Raw genomic sequence first — 18,274 nt, 5'->3', positions numbered from 1 at the left:
CCTAGAATGATCAGCTCTGGGTGAGACTTGCTAAAATGAAAAGCGAAATATTGTCAGTTTTATTGATCCCGGAATTACATCGAAATTCAGGCTGTTACAATTCTTCCCCCCTTACAAAAATTTCGTCCTCGAAATTTGTAGTTTACACTTACTCCTCAAACAGGTGGGGGTACTGACGTCTCATGGCCTCTTCACTTTCCCATGTGGCACCTTCTGTTCCATGGTGCTCCCAGATAACTTTGACCATCGGAATCATTTTGTTTCTCAACACACGCTCTTTTCTATTTTCAATCCTGACTGGTCTTTCCACGTACGACACTTTATCGTCCACTTCTATCTCCTCATACCTTAAGACATGAGTCTGGTCTGGTTCATACTTTCTTAACATCGACACGTGGAAAACACTGTGTACTTGGGACAAATTGGGCGGCAAGGCAAGTCGGTAAGCCATATCTCCAATCTTTTCCAAAATCTCAAATGGCCCGACATACCTAGGACTCAGTTTTCCCTTCTTGCCGAATCTAGATAATCCCTTCATAGGCGACACCTTAAGAAACACGTGATCTCCAATCTGAAACTCTAAAGGTCGACGTCTTCGATCGGCATAACTTTTCTGATGACTCTACTTATCTATCCGACTCAAAGTCCGTTCGTATTGTCAAGAAGTGCACTGACTTTGTCAGTCTATCAACTATTATTCCGATGGAATCGGGTCTTCTCTGGCTTCACGTTAATCCCGTTACAACATCCTTGGGATCATGTCACATTTCCATTCAGAAACGGTCATAATAGCCCTCTAGGCTTACCGTGCTGTGTCCTCACTTATAGGCACGTCAAACACCTGCCCACACACTTGGGCACATTTACCCTCATTATATTTCACCGGTAATATTGCCGCAAGTCCTGACACACCTTAGTGCTACTCGGGTGGACACTATACTTACTGCGGAAATTTCCATTCAAATTTTTCCTCCTCGAGTTTCGCCTCATCAGGTACACACAATCATTCCTAGAACCTCAAGATTTCTATCCCCGAATATAGGGAAATCCGACTTCCGCTTATCGGTATCCATCTCAACGATTTTTTTGAATCTCGTGATCCATAGATTGCCATTCCTTGTTCTGGGCCTAGATTTCCAAACTAATCCTCAAGGCGGTCAACAGATTCAACTTTCGGTTCACCTTAAATTTAACTTCCAAGTCTCTGAGCCTGTCCGACAAGGCTCACTCTCTAACCATCATACACGCCATCACTGGCTCACGTCTTAACACATCAATTACTCGTCTAGCCCTTCCATGGCGACACCAGTCATCGCAATCAATTCTCCGTCGTGCATCAAATAAATTATCTCGTACGACCTCAAATGGCGCGACGCATATGCTACAACTCTACCGTGTTGCATCAACACACACTCAAGTTTTCTTAATGAAGCGTCACTATAGACCTCGAATCCTCCTGATCCGGGTTGAATATTCAATACCGGGGCAATTATCAGCCTACGCTTCAGCTCTTGGGAACCCCATTCACAGTAATCATTCCATTCAAACGGATTTCCTCCCCAATCAGTCGTGCCCGTAGCACGGCTATCGACGAGAATCTTCCACAAAACGTCGATAATCGTCAGCCAAATCTAAGACACTGCTAACCTCCGTTATTGGCATCAGTCTTGGCCACTTAGTCATCACCTCGACCTTAGTTGGGTTCACTGTAATTCCATTTCCCTTACATTATGTGTCCAAGGAATGTTATTCTATTGAGCCAAAATTCGCACTTGCCATACTTGGCGTGGAGTGCGTGTTCTCTCAAGGTTCGCAACTCCTCAGTCAGACTTGCTTCTTGCTTTCAGGCTCCTCGAGTCTCCCAATACATCGTCAACGAAAACCGTTACGAACTAATCCCATAATTCTTGGAACACTCAGTTCATTAGGTCCATAAAAGCAGCGAGGCATCCCTTAGACCAATGGGTGTTACTATGAATGCATAATGCCCATACCTCGTCTGTTAAGCAGTCGTAATTACATCCTCTTTTTCATATCCTTAACGGAAAATTTCCGGTCCGTAACACAATCTGAGGAACATTCTCGTTATGAATTCTTTGCCGGTGACATCCGTCCATAATTCCACCTCAAAGGACACTAAAGTTCCTTGCAATTGATCGAACAGGCTATCGATCCTCGGTAATGGGTACTCATTCCTTTTTGTCACCTGGTTTAATTGTCGGTAATTTACGTACCATCTCAATGTTCTGTCCTTTTTCCTCATACCAAATACAGGAACTCCCCATAGAAATATACTAGGGCGAATAAAATTTTTGTCCATGAGTTCTTACATCTGAACTTTCAATTCTTTTGATTTCCAGCAAGGACACTCAATACAACGCCCTCGAAATCAGTTCAACTCCTGGGCAAATCTGCCACGATTCCACTTCCCGTTCTAGTGGCAATCCCAAAATTTCTAAGGAAAGACCTCGAAAGGTTACACACCTCGTTAATTTTTCCGACTTTAGTTCCGTCACGATCGGGTTAACCACGCCCACTAAGCGTCCTTCACAACCTTCATCTGACATCTAATCACCTCAAGCAAGGGCATCCAAGGAATCGATATTCCTCCTCGACTTTCCTGAAATCCAAACCTAGGACGTCCATTCAGACAAAACTGGATTACCCTATTGTCAGAATTCATTACAGCTTTCTGCCTTACAAATCACTCCGTATCAATTTCCACGACAAAATCGTAAATGACCAATACTGCCAAGTCGACACTCCTTTCTCTACTATCAATTACTGTCTCACAGTTAAGACACCTCAACGACACCATCACCTTATCATTCGAGGAATCGTCACACCAAACGTGACTCAAGCACAACAGACTCAATCCCATCCAGTTTAACTAGTTGTTCCGACTCTCACTTTCGATGCAAGCCTCAAAACGGCTCGTTTGACGGTTCGGCTTTATGATATCCTTCCTAATCAATGGGACGAATCACCTGTTTCCCCGCCATCTGCCTCTTCCCGAAGCGGCGATTATCCTTAATTTGAGCAAACCACTATCCAGAAGTAGTTGCACTTTCCAACTGATCTCGCTCTATTACTTGAGCTCATTCATACACTTCCCCATCATTCCTGATTTTCCGAACCTTGTCCTGTGGATTCTCAACCAGCCAAGCAAACTCCATTTCATATCATTCCACAGTCATCTGCCCTCGGCGAAGTCACATAAACTCCATCAGTTCCCTTTTCTTGGCACTCTCCGGGAAATATTTTCCCATAGGAACTCTTAACAATCATGGCCCAAATTTGGGCTATACTCATTGGGGATATCTTATCCCTGGTGGAAGGCCATCTATAACTGGCATGATTATGTAACTGATACACCGCCAAATTTACTTTCTCAATCTCGGTGCACTCCGATGTTTCAAAGGCTTTCTCAAATTCTGCTATCAATCTCGGTGTAGCCTCGGGGTCACCCTTACCATTGAACTTAAGAGAGTTCAACTCGAAAAATTATTCCACCAATCGGTGCACTTGTCTATTGGCCACTACTTGCATTTGGCCTAACTGGCATCATTCCCATTCATAGCAGTAATCACTGCAACCTCAGCAACCTGAGCAATAACAGCGGCCCCTTTCCCGAGCTTGTAATCCCATAACACGCCCTATCTCCCGTAGGGTATTCATCACATAGTCAAACCTTGGGTCTCTAGCCTCACGGGCTCCCTCGCTAGTCTGGGCTTGGGGCTCCTTCCCCCTTCTCCTACTTGGGGTTTGAATAATGTCCTCTAGTCGACGGTCTTGGGCCTCCTGGCCTCCTGAACTAGGCTGACCCTGGGGTTTCTTACCCTTTATTCTATTCATTCTCACCACTCAGCTACCCCACTACCTGCTATAACACCCCTTAAGGGATTAGAGACTTAAACCAATCTAACCGATCTAAGGTCCTAGGCAGGTATCAAACAACAATCATCAATCAGCATGCGGCCTAACCATTATCCAACACATCACCCAAGGAATTCGCATACTCACCTCGGGTCCTGCCGCACCTGCACCGTAAGGGTCACACCGATAAACACGCAATCAATACACAACTGTCAGGAGATGCATGTAGCACACGAGGTCACCCTACTGGCTACCCATGGTCTCATCGCTCCTTATCACTCCAACTTCGACCTAATGGAATCGAGCTGACCTTACTCTGATACCAAATCAAACGGGGATGTCACGCCCCGTACCCCGCGAAGCGCGAGCATCCCACGAAGAGGTCGAATTTGATTGCGACGTCCCAGGAAGCGTCGCCGACCCAACGCCCCAAACAGAGAGTAAAGCACAAGCGGAAGAATAAATAATAAACCCTGACAGTTATAAAATACAAGCCAAGGATAGCCAAACAATAAACACGATCACAGCAGAAAATAGGTACATACTTACATTACTATAGAAAACCTTTTTACAATACCCATCAAACAACAAAAGCGAGCAGTACAAACAGTCAACAGCCACTGGGTCAAAAGGGTAAGTGGCTAGGGTGAGGTCAACTACTCAAGGAGGACTACAGTCAAAAAGTCACATGCCCTCCACTGCTAGCTATGGCTCAGGGTGCTCTTAGGGATTCCAGTCAGGATCTGAGGATTCCAAGGATTCATCCGACTGCTCCTCTGACTCCATATCTGCTGCTTCGTCTCCACAGGGGTGTACGCTCAACGACCACTGAATGCGATGCGGTATCCCAACAAGAAGTGGTGACCTCGGCATTCTACGGCTGGGGGTCTGAAATGTTTCGGTTTATACAACCGTGAGATGAATCTCAGTAAGTTCAACCCCTAAACTTAGGCTAGGCTAGCATGCAATCTCCTGACCGGAAACAAACATTCCAAACCGTAATACAATAATAATCAAACAATTCTCTGACCCTGCAGGTTAGACAGATCAACATATAATAGTCACGGGACATACGTGGCACGTATAATCACACGTATGCCAATCGCATGCTCATGCACCGATTCTCACACTTTCGCATGCCAGTCTATGCATGTTCATGCATGCAAATGTCGTTGACATGTCACGTGCATTTCCCGGCCCACTGGCCCATACTGGCACACTGGCAATTGCCAATTTATTATTTATTACGACTCGAGTCAACAACATTCACGGCCCGGTGCATCTAGCCTGCTTCAAAGTGCATGAGGCGCAGCAACCGATCTGGCCCAGTGTCTCTAGCCTGCTTCAAAATGCATGAGGCACAACACTGATCTCCTTACGAACCAGAGCCTGCTTCAAAGTGCATGAGGATAGTCGTCTTCCAGACGTATCGGGCATCGTCCTGCTTCAAAGTGCATGAGGACGGTATCGACCCGAAGGTCACGACCCGAAGACCCTTAAGTGATCACACAATCCATTATTATCTAAACCCAGCGTAAAACGCTTCAGGGTATTTTAGGTGATCACACACTCATGGCAGGCACGCATTCTCGCACAATTTCACTACAAGCCTCATTCTCGACATTCATAATGCGTGCCATGAAATGCAACATGAGCATCCACATAACATAGGCACAGGTACACAGTTCAATCAAAGTCATTCTACAGTGCCTAATTCACAAGCCACGTGCTTACTTAGCCTATTAATACCATGCGGCCCAATTCCAAATGCACAATTGAAGCCATCAATTGGCCAATCACACTCCGCATGATTCAGTCACACAAGCACGCAACATGGCATTTCATAATTAAACACAATTGATCACCAATCAATCAACAGTCAATCATTCTGAGTAATCCCGGCCATTCAGCTAATAACTCTTGCTGTCCAATATAATCAGGTACATTCCTCCAAAAATATGGACAGCCGCTATTTCCTCAATCCGGGCCCAATACTTATCTATGATAATCCCACTAAATTCCTCGGATTTTATTTCCACCAATCAGTCCTCAATCCAGTCCGAATTATACACCGATAATACCTAAACCAGTCCAGAAAAACGCACTATCAGTCCTAATCCGGGTTTAGGAATTTTACTCACCTAATCCAAGGTCATGATGACAGGGAACGGCAGCCGATCACTGGTGAACAGTGAAACCAGCGGCGGAATTCCCGGCGACGGCGTACGGACGGCGATCCGAGCTCCGGCGCGGCGGCGGCGAGGCTCCGACGCGGCGGCGGCGAGGCTCCGACGCGGCGGTGCTAACCCGGGAGAGAAAAAGAGAGAAAAAGAGAGGGAAAGGGAGAGAGAAAGAGGTCGGACAGGGGCAAGACTGAGGCTGGGGGCTGTGGTGGTCGACGGGAAGGCACGGTGGCCGGCGGCGGCGCTCCGGTGGCCGGCGGCTTGCTCCGGCAAGGCCAAACAAGAGAGAAAAAGAGGGAGAAGCTGCTGATGGGGGCTGATCTGTGGTGTTTCTGCCGAATGAGGGGGAGAGGAGAGAGAAAGAGTGGTCAGCTGGTCAAATAAGTCAGCTCACAAGTGCCACGTGTCGCCAATCGAACGGTTCGGACCAAAATGCCCCTAATCTAACGGTTCTAAACAAATCCTATCCAATAATTGAGGGGCAAAATGGTCTTTTGGTCCAATAATACAGCTGATAATCCATATTTAATTACCCCAAAATTTTTCCAAAAATTCGGACCCGAAAATAGCCCAGGGGCAAAACCGTCATTTTTCCGGTCCCGGGGCGAAATTCCAATTTTCGCACATACGTGTTCCATATGTGCGTGGCCAACATAATATGGTGTCGGATTCGCAAAAATAGCCTTTTAAGCCCTCGGAAATCGACTGCGAAGTTTCGGGAATAAAATAATATTATTTTTCCAATTTTTGTCGAAATTCCAATTTTTTGCCATAACCGCTCCAAATGCACGTGGACACCCCAAAATGACCTTGGCCGCGAAAAATAACCTCAAACGGCCTCCGAATCCAGCCTCGGTGCCCACAGGGGCAAAACCGTAATTTCTGAGTTCCGGGTCGAAATTTCATTTTTCGACCGTACTGTCCCCAAACATGCGTGGCCAGCATAATATGTCGTCAGAATCGTGAAAATGGTCCTTTAAGCCTTCGAAAATCGACGCCGAAATCCGGGTCCAATTTCGTGATCAAAATTCGCCAAATTTCAAATTTTAAAGCCTCTGACTAACAGGCGGCTGTTTAGGGTTTACGCGTATCGACCTAGGAGTACTCGAGTCGAAATGGCCTCGATCACTAAGAGAAAGAGAGGAATTATCGCTAGTTCCGGAGGTCGCGATCGTTCGGCTCAAGTTCGGGACTAGTTGGCCACGTGCACTCTCGGACTTGCGGAATCACCCGCGATCCGATTGTACATCGTTGGCCTTGGCCAAACCAAATCCGTCACTTTTCCCTAAGATCGGCCCACATTGGCCCAAAATATTCCCTCTTCATTTCCCGCGATCGGTATCCGATTCGTGATCGGGTCCCTGGTCCATGTACCATTTTCCTAATTAGCCATGCCCTTTTGGTTAGTATCCCTAGAATGATCAGCTCTGGGTGAGACTTGCTAAAATGAAAAGCGAAATATTGTCAGTTTTATTGATCCCGGAATTACATCGAAATTCAGGCTGTTACATCTTCCCATTTCAACAATTGTTCTGTTTTTCCTCTCCGCTACTCCGTTTTGCTCTGGAGTGTAGGGTGCAGTAAGCTCTCCGTGTATTCCATGCTTCTCACAGTATTGATTGAACTCTCCAGAAGTGAACTCTCCTCCTTTGTCAATGCGCAATGTCTTCAGGTTGCTCCCCTTCTGCTTTTTCATAAGAGCCTTGAACTTGACGAATTGCTCAAAGGCTTTTGACTTGAATTTGAGAAAATACACCCAGCTCATCCTACTGTAATCATCGACAAATAGTAGAAAACATTTACTGCCACCTAATGACTCTGTCCTCATGGGGCCACACAAATCAACATGTACAAGCTCCAATGGCTTAGTTGCTCTCCAGGATTAACCAACAGGGAACGGCCTCTTGCTTTGCTTCCCATACATGCATCCCTCACATACTGCCTCAGCCGTTTCAATTCGTGGAAGACCATTTACCATCTCCTTTTGAGTTAACAACCTCAATCCAGCTGCGTTTAGGTGACCATATCGAAGATGCCAAAGTTGAGAGGCATTCTTAGACATAGTGACCATTATGTGACTTTCCAGTTTGCTGAAAACTAAGGGGAACATGTGGTTTTCAGCCATATTTACTTTGGCCAAAACATGACCTGTTGCTTTCTCAGTAATAGTGCAGCATGTTTCATCAAATAAAATAGTAAAACCACTGAGTAAAAGCTGTCCCACACTCAAGAGATTGTGGGCCAACTCTGGAGCATATAGAACATTAGAAATGAGTTTACTTTTCCCAGAAGTAGACTTTACCTCAACTATACCCTTTCCCTCTACTTGGATTTGCTTGTTGTTCCCCAAACGAATCACCCTTCTTTGAGTTTTATCAAGCTCTCTAAACATCTCCTTCATCCCAGTCATGTGGTTAGAGCAACCACTATCTATGAACCATACAGCTTTTTCTTCCTTTCCATGCTCCATTAACGCCATGAACAGAAAATCTTCTTCTGTTGCTTCAGTTTCCTCAGCAACAAATTCAGCTTGACTGCTTCTGCAGTCTCTTGCAAGATGACCTTGTTTGCCGCACGTGTAACATTTCCTTTGCTCCACCCAACCTCTGCCTCTGCCTCTTCCTCTTGAACCGCCACATCCTCTTCCTCTGTTGCTATTGTTGTTTCTCCCTTCATCTTGAGTAGAATCTCTCACGGCAAAGGCATTTTCTTCACTCTTCTCTTGTGATTGTTCAATCGATCCTCATGTGCCTGCAGTGACCGCATGAGTTCATCCACAGTGAAGACTAACAGATCCTTTGACTCCTCAATTGCTGCAACCACGTGATCAAATCTTGGAGTGAGACTTCTCAAGATCTTTGCAACAACAGTCCCATCCGTGATATTCTCTCCATACGACTTCATGTGATTGACAACTGCTTTTGTTCTCGATAGAAAATCCTGAATAGATTCGTTGGATTGCATTGACAGTGTCTCAAACTCCCTTCTCAATGATTGGAGCTTGACCGTAATGACTTTGGATGATCCCTGGAATTCAGTTTTCAGAATCTCCCACGCCTCCTTTGCACTTTCTGCTGCTGAAATTCTTGATAAAACACTTTCATGAAGTCCTTGCTGAATGAAAAAAAGTGCTTTTGCATCTTTCTTTCTATTCTCCCTCAACTTTGCTTCATCATTAATCTCACTATACCCATCTTCAACCACCTCCCAAAGCTCCTGAGACTTGAAAAGTGTCCTCATCTTGATCCTCCAGAAATCGAAATTCTCACCCTTGAAGACTGGAATCATTGACTGCATTGAGTTGGATCCTAATGACGCCATTGCTGTTCAAGTCAAAAAGAAGAACCTGGCTCTGATACCAAAATGTTAAAGTAAAAGAGCTTTAAAGGCGATAGAAGATATGAAAAAGATAACACAATGCAAGAACAAAGGGATCCTTCTTTATTTTCAAGAATTCGAAAACACACAACTTAAACATAATAGAGGAACAAGCTAGTAAATAGCTAAATTCAAATAACTGAACTCCTAGAAAATAGAACAAAACGTGATAATGTGGGATCATGTTCCCACTAAATAAGGATCACTAATGACAGTTCCTACAATTATGGGATTTACTAAAAAGATCACCAAGACCACTTCCTACTAGCCGTTAGTGATTTGAATCACATTCCTAAGAGGAGAGAGTCGATGACAAGGGCTTTGCTTCGTCGGAGCGGGGCGGTGTGCTTCATCGGCGACAGTGGGGAGCAAGGAAAGCGGAAGCAGCAACATGGTGACGGAGCGTGCGCAGGAGAAACTAGGAACACTGAGCGCAATCATTGACTCAAAATAATTTGAGAGCGAGAGAGGGAAGTGCGTTGGGTTTTCTTCTTTAAAGGAAAGAATGTAAAAGAAGAGATAGAGAGAAGAGATAAATGTGGAGAGAGAGAGAGAGAGAGAGGGGCAGCGCTAGCCTAGCGTGCAGGGCTAATGAGAGAGAAAGAGTATTATTTTTTGTGGCAAAAATTTCGCCGGCCCCACAGCACCACGTGGATGCACATGGCACTTCATGAGTGATCAGGGACCACGCTGATGTGGAGCGCCGGGACCACCTAATATTTTCTCGTCCCCCTCGCCCCATACACCTCCTGCGACAATCCGGTGTAAGCGATCGCATGCTACCCAGTCGTGCAACCCAAACCAAATCAGACAAGCAGCTCGATCGTTACGAGGGCCTGACCGAGCCCATCACATATCAAGAAAATATAAATAAATAAAATGGAGGCAATTAAACCCAATGGAATCCTGCGAAAGAAATTAAATTTATAAGCTTTCAATTACACCAGCTCCGAATCAGATTAAGATAGCGAGTAAGGTTCGGGTTATTGATAGCGACGATCGATTCGGCTCGGTTGATATTATGTCACGAGATTTTACTTAAAACTAGGAAAATTATATCTTTGGTGCGTGTTGAGAAAAACAAATGAAAAGGACACGATACCATGTTGTCGTATTATGACACAGTAGTCTTAAATTTGGAGTTAAGAAAGGTCACCTAAATCGAGGGATACACTGAAATAAACGTGATATGGTCACTTCCACTTACGTAATTATTACTACAAATATTCAACGATATGTTTCTATTTCTAAGTACATATTCTTGTTTTAAAAAAAAATCAGTTTTACCACCAAGCTTTGGACTAGGACAAGACTCATTTGCTCAAATATGGTAGACAAGTTCATGTCGTCACGTTGCTCTCACAGCTCAAACCCAACCAAGATCCTATTCTGTTGGAAAAATTCCTTGAAAAATCAGAAATTGTATGTGATATGCCCATATGGAGTTAATCTATCTCCGATTGAATTGGATAAATTAATGTCCTAATACTAAGTTGCGAAAAGGAAAAGTCGCCGCACATCGAGCACAGAGAAAGTGAGAGAGAGGGAGAGGGAGAGGGAGGGAGGGGTGTGGTGTACCTCGTGGCCGTTCCTGCTGACTACGTCCGGCGCGTCGGGCTGCGGGCGCTGCTTCTTGCCGAAGTCGAACAAGGAGTTGGCCCTCAGCACATCGCGCACTGTGCTCCGCCGCACTGGGCCGTGCCCCTCCGGCATCGCACGCCATTCCGGTGCGACGTTTGCCACATGCCCTTCGCCGCTTCGCTGCTGTTGGTCGAGGCCAAAGCAGCGTGCAGTTTGCCCATGATTGATCTCCTCTGGGGCATTTCTGGTGGCGCTTTCTGTTCCCCAAAATTATTGTTCAGTCACTATTCTTCTTCACGTAAATGCTACAACTGACATGGAAAAGAATCATATGGCCTTTCTTTTTACCTCTTTGTTCATTTTGCATATCAAACTATAAGTTAGAAGATTTTCCGTTGTTCTTTTCAAAGGGTATTTTATATATATTGACATATGCAGCTTCGAATTACTGATGATTTACTACTCAAGATTTTTCATTGTTTTTCACATTTTGCTGCACTAAAACAAATTGCATTTCGGGAGCTTGACGTAGGATTAAGAGCTAAAAACAAATGAAAAAATTAAACATGCCAAATGATATATACTTGCATTTCTCTGCAAGATGCAATATAATATGAGCTTGCATTTCTCTATATATCTCTCCCTTTTTGCCCAGTGTTTCAAGCAGAATGTGTATCCATAAAAGTAAAAATAAATAAATAAACCAAAAAAAGAAGAAGAGAGGAAATAACTTTTTTTGCTGGTGCACCTGGATCTCGTGATTCTTTAGAAGGGAGTGATCCAAAGCTGGCTGTCTTCTTTTGTGGATACAGTCTACGATATCTCCATCTAGGCTCTGCAAATTACAACAAATTTAGCCAACCATCAAAAGATAAATGCATGAAAAAAGGAGAGAGAAAAACCAAGTCAGATGTGTATTGCCAAATGCAAATGCTGATCAGCAAATGAGCTCATAAAAGAAGAAAAAAGAAGGGAAAATGGAAGTACATACCTCAATTGTCATAACAGGCGGCTTGTTAATCTTGTCCTAGTGCCTCTGGATCCTCTTTAATCTCAAGCTACTAACTTGTCCGTAGTCAGCGTAATTTTAGAGCGGAAGATCTCTCGAGAAAGACGGAAAAATAGAGGCCCGCAAGAAGAAGAAGAAGAAGACGAGGAGGAGGAAGGAGACGTGTCTTCCTTCTTTGAAAAACATCCATTGTCCTTGTTTATCTCATTCAGTGCCAAGAGGCAGAAAACAACACCGAGAGTGAGAGAGACAATGAAGGGAAAAGGAAACGCAAGAACTATCCCGCCATTACTAGCAAAACCAGGTTGCTGCAGAAACCCAAATTCACCTTTGTTTCTACCAACTCCAAATACCCATGCAGACCCATAAAAAGGATATATACCAAGAAAATGACCCCAACCCAACACACTTTTTGTGTGTGTGTGTGTGTGTGTGTGTGTGTGTGTGTGTGAGAGAGAGAGAGAGAGAGAGTTAATGGTGAGAAGGAAAGGTGGTGGCTGAGATTAAATGAAGATATGCAGCTAAACCAAAGAAGGCCATCATTGCCTCTCTGCTGCAGTGCCTGATTCAATATTTAGTATGTGTGTGTTGTGCTCAATCACCTGTGTTCTTGGGTGCATTTGGTATGGAGTTGCACCCCCAAGACCCAAAAGAAAGAAAATTGATAGAGGGAGTTGAAAGTTCTTTTTTGGGGTTTCCAAGAGAGATCAGAAGAGGCATTATAAAAACTCAAACCTACCCCAATTCATTCAACAGCCCAACCCTCTTTTATCGCACTCCTTCATTGTGTTCATCTGCCACCATATACTTTGCCATTAATACTCTCTCTCTCTCTCTCTAAAACTTTCTCTTCCCTCCTCTCATTTCTCTTCCCTTCCCAGCTGCTCGAGGTTTCTCCCTCTCTTTTTTTTCCCACCCTTTTCTCTCTCCAAAACTTTAAAGCACCACCCCAATTTGTATGCGTCCCACATTGGGTTGATGCCACGTGGCACTTACCCACATCCCCCCTCCATCTCTACCTAAAATGTAGGTGTATATGTAGCCAAATGTGAAGATGATATGTCACCACCTTCAGGGAAAGAACAAAAGAGAGAAATATAATGAAAGTGTACGTCCACATACGTCTAGTTTCAGTTCAAATTAGCTTATTGAATGCCGCGGCAGAGAGAGCCGTAACTCATCATCCTCAGCGTTTGAACACATTTACCGCATTGTATTCAATTCATTTACAGCGTTGGTACAGATTGAAAAAACACAGGACAAAATAATCATAAGATATTTCTTGGAATAAGTGTCATTTGACAAGTGACCTGATTTGTAATAAATACGATCATAACATGTATTTTTATTTTTTGTCCTATTAAGAAAGCACACACAGTAGTACGTAAAAACAAAAGATGAGCGAAAATAAATTTATCAGGTATTGAACTATATATTTACCGAGTCATAAGTCGAAACTTTTTAAGATTTTAGTCCAAGTGCAATCCAGGTACTCATCTTGTGATTTGAACTTAAGACAAGAGGTGAATATTAACATCGATACGTTTGTATTGAGGGTCTCGCATCGAGTTAGTTATAATCCGATTAGAGTTGCTCGTATTTTTCCACTTATCTGGAAATGCGCTAGCCTAAGCCCTTTGACCATGCATGATGCACAACAATTTAGTATCGTACCCTACTAATGAACGAGACCTTGTTTTGTAGCTATTAAACTACGTGTTTTTTTCTATTAGGAGTGAAACAAGCATCTAGGGTTTGGACTTTTGAGGTTGACGAAACCCAAGGAAGAGAAATCAGCTGTTTGTGATTGAAATTTCAACGTATTGGGGAGGCTTCTATGCTGGCTGTTTTCACTTTGAATATTATTATTACTTTTGTATTTTCTGTGGGTGAAAATCCTTGATCTGAGAAACCATGCACTCATCTCTATGTGGGTGTCCATCTTAGGGAACTTTGAGTCATTAAATTCATGCAATAGTAAAATGATCCATCAAGAACAAAATATTCTGAGTGTGAGGGTTATAGCAAATGTGGTGAGCTTCCATTCTCGAATCTCGAACGATTCTTCTCCTCTCATTGAAGGGAAATTTGGTCGTCAGCTTAGACTTTGTCACCTAGAACTTTGAAAGTTCGACCCGACAATGTCGAGCATCAAAATCGACAGTTGACCGCCATTGCTTCGTCGTCGAAATTCATGAGAAATTACTCTTGCAACTCGGCAACCCAGCATGACTGCGAGATGTTATGTTGGTTGAAGCATGCTTCGTACCCAACTATTGGCAAACGAGATTAAAGCGTTGGATAGCGTTCGTGATGAAACAAAGCACGTACCAGCCACTCAAAAAGGAGCTCGCTTTAAAGGCAAGATGCGAACGTGTATAGATCTCCCAGTTGGTACCAACCCAAAAGGAAAAAAAACATCACGATGAAGCAATGTCTTAGTCTTTCGGCTACCCAACGACTGGGAAAGCAACCTCGAGTGCCGCATAAAAATCATCGGGCAAAGCAGAAACTATGAAATTGTAAAAGGTGCTAGCCAGTAGTTTCCACGTTTACACACTGTTGCTATCAGAACTGTGTTGGTACAATGACCAGTAATAGCCGTGAAGAATGGCTGAAAAATTCTTGATGTGGAATCAAAACCGAACACCTCGGAAAACATCGGTGCACATAATCCAAGGAAAAAAATGTACTCCTTAATTGGCAATAACTATTCAAGAAGGTACCAAAAAATGGGTATCGCATGCACGCCACTTGTTGATCGAGTATTTGATCGACCATCGAGTCTTTGAGGCAAACTGACCCTGATAAGAGCAAAACACTGGGAGGACATCTCTCGCGCGGTCAGTCCACAGCCTTGGGATGTCAATGTGTTGCAGAATTTGGCTGCGATACCCTCCCTTGTATAAATCTTGCCAACCTTGTATAAACAGGATCATAGAATAAAGAGGAGCAGCAAACAAAATTTTAGTCACTCGTCCCCTCATCATCGCTGCCTTCACTATCATCGCTGCATATCAAATATTCAGAACCATCAAAAAGTTGAGGCAACCAACTTAGGTGAGTCACATCGTCGTAAAAAAGAAACAACGTGATACATGGATAATCATATTGTACTTCATATGAACTAAACAAGAGACCAAAACAATTGTGAAAGCGTACCTATGTAATAAAGAGTTTCACTCGAGCAGTAGCGAGCGAAGCTATGATTAAATAATGCAACATAATGATGATACACTTGTAAGTTGCCAAGAAAAGGAAAAACCTGCGACATTTCATCTGTAAAATACATGGATGCAGTGTTTACTTCCCTTTGCCACTAATACAAAAGTCAATAAAAAGAGGAATTCGATGAGAAGGAAAAGGCCATAAATGCAAATGGTGTCAATGGAACACATAGACATGACTGTCATGATCACTTGTAGCATAGTGAAGCAAGTTCTGGATGTGCCTGTTACATCAAAAAGCCGTACCTCATGGGACGAATGCAATATGGTTAATTAGAATAGACTATTGATAATGTACACATTCAAGAGCGGCCATTTTCATAGATCTCTACGAAACCACTGAAGGAAACAATAGCAACAAAATATTTTAATCCAGTTGAAGTGATAAAAGAGATAGCAATGACGTACCACTCTTAAAAAAAGACATATTTCTGTTAAGATTACTCGGATATTCTTCGAGCATCTCGACCAGTGATGTATTTTTGTGCCGCTTGAATATTTTCAGCACCTGTATGGAAGAGTGCCGCGTTAGAAGAAGTGGTGCTAGTTCAATTTTTCAAAAATAAAAAGGGAGGACAAATTGAACTAATGCGCATCATTAAAGATTATGTCAAACAGTAAAGAGAGGTAACAGAAAGCACTCTTCGTCAATTGGAAGGTGTGCAGACAACATCTCTTTGCATCAACTTTCACTGGAGTACTGGCATCCTTTAAACATTCCGCAAGCGCAGGGCCAACGATTGAAAGATTGGCCAATAATATTGTGGGATTTACCTACAAGAAAGATAAGTCCTGAGAGCACATATAACTTTGCAGTAAACAAGAGATAGGTACTCAATGGAAAACTGTACGTACCCTTGCAACATATTTAGAGAGGATAATGCCCTTCTTCGAACTTCACTGGAATCATCGTGCAGAGCAGATACAATGAGCAACATAATATCTGAATGCGCACTGGTGTTACTATGATCAGTTTGACTTTGATGGAGGAGTAGTCTTCCCAAGGCTTTGGTTGAGGTTTCACGAATAGGAGACTAAGAGAGAGACAGTATGTTGGAGACTTGTACAAGTGAATTATCAGAAAGGTAAGTTTAGGTTCTGCAGAATGAAACCACATTCTCATCAGTTAAACCGCCTTTAAGTCAACAGTGGACAGGAATGAGGCAATCCACAGCCAGTCGAAGGATTATGCCGGAGCATTGATGCTATCGTAAGCACCGATCCATGCCTTGTGGACCAGCTTGAAGAAGAACCCAATGTCAGGAGTTCTTCAATAAGATCATTCAGCTGGGCATCTTCGATGTACTACATTATCAACATCAAAGGGATGAATGGGCGGTTGTCACCAAATATGACTATAAAACCAAGGCAAGTCCATCCATGCATTATAAAAATGTTGACTCTGAAAAGCAGTAATGTGATTAACCAAATATGAACAGATATCCCAAGAACAACTCCATGGGCAAGTTTCGCAGTTTGTATCATTCTTAAAGATAACAAGACACAGCATGGAGGACATAAAAGCAAAAACAGAGAGCCTGGTGTACTTATGACAGACCTGAGATATGACGCCCAATACGTCTGCAGCAGATATTCGAACTTGATCATCATCGTGATGAATCATATCTTTTAGGAGCATGTACACCCGAGTTTTGACAGCACTGCTCACATTCATTCCAGCATACCCCGCCACACCTTTTAAAGCAGTCAAATTGGCCTCCCTAATTCCAGCACCCGAAGCCTGAGGGCAGTCCAGATTCACTTTGTTACATAACAGTCTTTCCAGGACATCGTGCATCAAGAAAGATAACAAGCATTACCTGCAAGTTGGACAAAGGACACCTACCAAGGGGTCACTCCTGGGACTAAGTGCACTGAGCTTTCCAAGGGCAAGGGCAGCACTTGAGCGGACACTCCTGATTAATTTGAATGTGCCTTGTCGCTATCTAAATTTTCTCAGGTTAATGGATTATTAAGACTAAGCTTAACTCGAGCCCTCTCGAGCCCTACCAATTCGCAACTTAGGACTTAAGTTCTTAACGTGCAAATATTTTCATGCTTGGAGTCGCCACTAATCTATTTGTGGTAGGTCGATTAGAAATCTAAATAAAACATAGGGATATATGTTTTATTACTACGAACTAGAGATTCTAAGCTCGGGGACTTGGTTACGCTAGAGCTAGTCTAACGCCCTTTCAGTACCTTTTCTTTTTCTTTTTTTTTTTTAAAATGTTTTGGCAGACAGTTTGGATTCATTTTAACTTAGTCACTAGCACGTGAGGTGATCATACGGGTGCGCAAATCACCAAAATAACACCCAATAATCAAAACATTAAATAAATTGCAAGATTGGGAGAATTACTTAGCTCGAAGCAACGTAAGCATCTGCATTGTTAGCTAGAAAATCACATCAACAATCCTAATATGATTTCTAATTAACAAGCAGTTCACTCAATATTTTTTTGATTTTCACTTATTTAAATGAAAGCTAATCTATATGTAATGACGTGCAAAAATTAACATGCGATTAATGCAACCTAACATGCAAACTATATGTCATGCGACGACGTGACATAATTCTAATGACGGACAAATGATTTGTTTTTGGTAATTTCAAATGAAATTCGGAATTAAAAATTACTCAAATTAACATGCAATCTATCCTAGAGAAAATGATAATTTAATCTATCCTAAAGTGACTTCTTTTTGGTATTTTTTATGAAAATTCGAAATTAAGAATTACCCTAAAATGAACCATCGAGATCAGGATAATATCTAAATTAAACTAGGAAATAAATTACTCTAATTCCTAATTTAAATTAAAAAGTTATCCTATCAACTTATTCAAAGAAAGTTATTCTAAACCTATCCTAAACATGCATCATTATCTTCTAATATGATCAATTCAAGTCCTAACTAATCTTTTTTTGGAATTTTCTTTTTAAAGGAAATAAATCAAACAGACAGATAACCACCACTATTGTAACAGCCCGAATTTCGATGTAATTCCGGGATCAATA

The 18,274-nt window shown here is 42.8% G+C and overlaps 1 long non-coding RNA gene and 1 pseudogene across 1 annotated transcript; both read right to left on the bottom strand.

Moving 5' to 3' along the window:
• Positions 1-12,235, bottom strand: part of LOC130138553 (uncharacterized) — an 80,343-nt pseudogene extending 68,108 nt beyond the window's left edge.
• A 3,892-nt stretch (positions 12,236-16,127) lies between these two features.
• LOC130138547 (uncharacterized) lies at positions 16,128-17,183 on the bottom strand. The gene is made up of 3 exons (XR_008816900.1): positions 17,075-17,183; positions 16,813-16,995; positions 16,128-16,559 (listed from the first exon to the last, which is right to left on the bottom strand). It is a non-coding gene; the product is annotated as an uncharacterized LOC130138547 (long non-coding RNA).
• Between the last annotated feature and the right edge of the window lie 1,091 nt (positions 17,184-18,274).

This window comes from Syzygium oleosum, unplaced genomic scaffold, assembly GCF_021117445.2.
Source record: "Syzygium oleosum isolate NSW1041296 unplaced genomic scaffold, Sole_v2.1 Sole_v2.06, whole genome shotgun sequence".
NCBI lineage: Eukaryota > Viridiplantae > Streptophyta > Magnoliopsida > Myrtales > Myrtaceae > Syzygium > Syzygium oleosum.
Note: the sequence above shows the minus strand (reverse complement) of the source record. Positions and strands in the feature narration are given on the sequence as shown.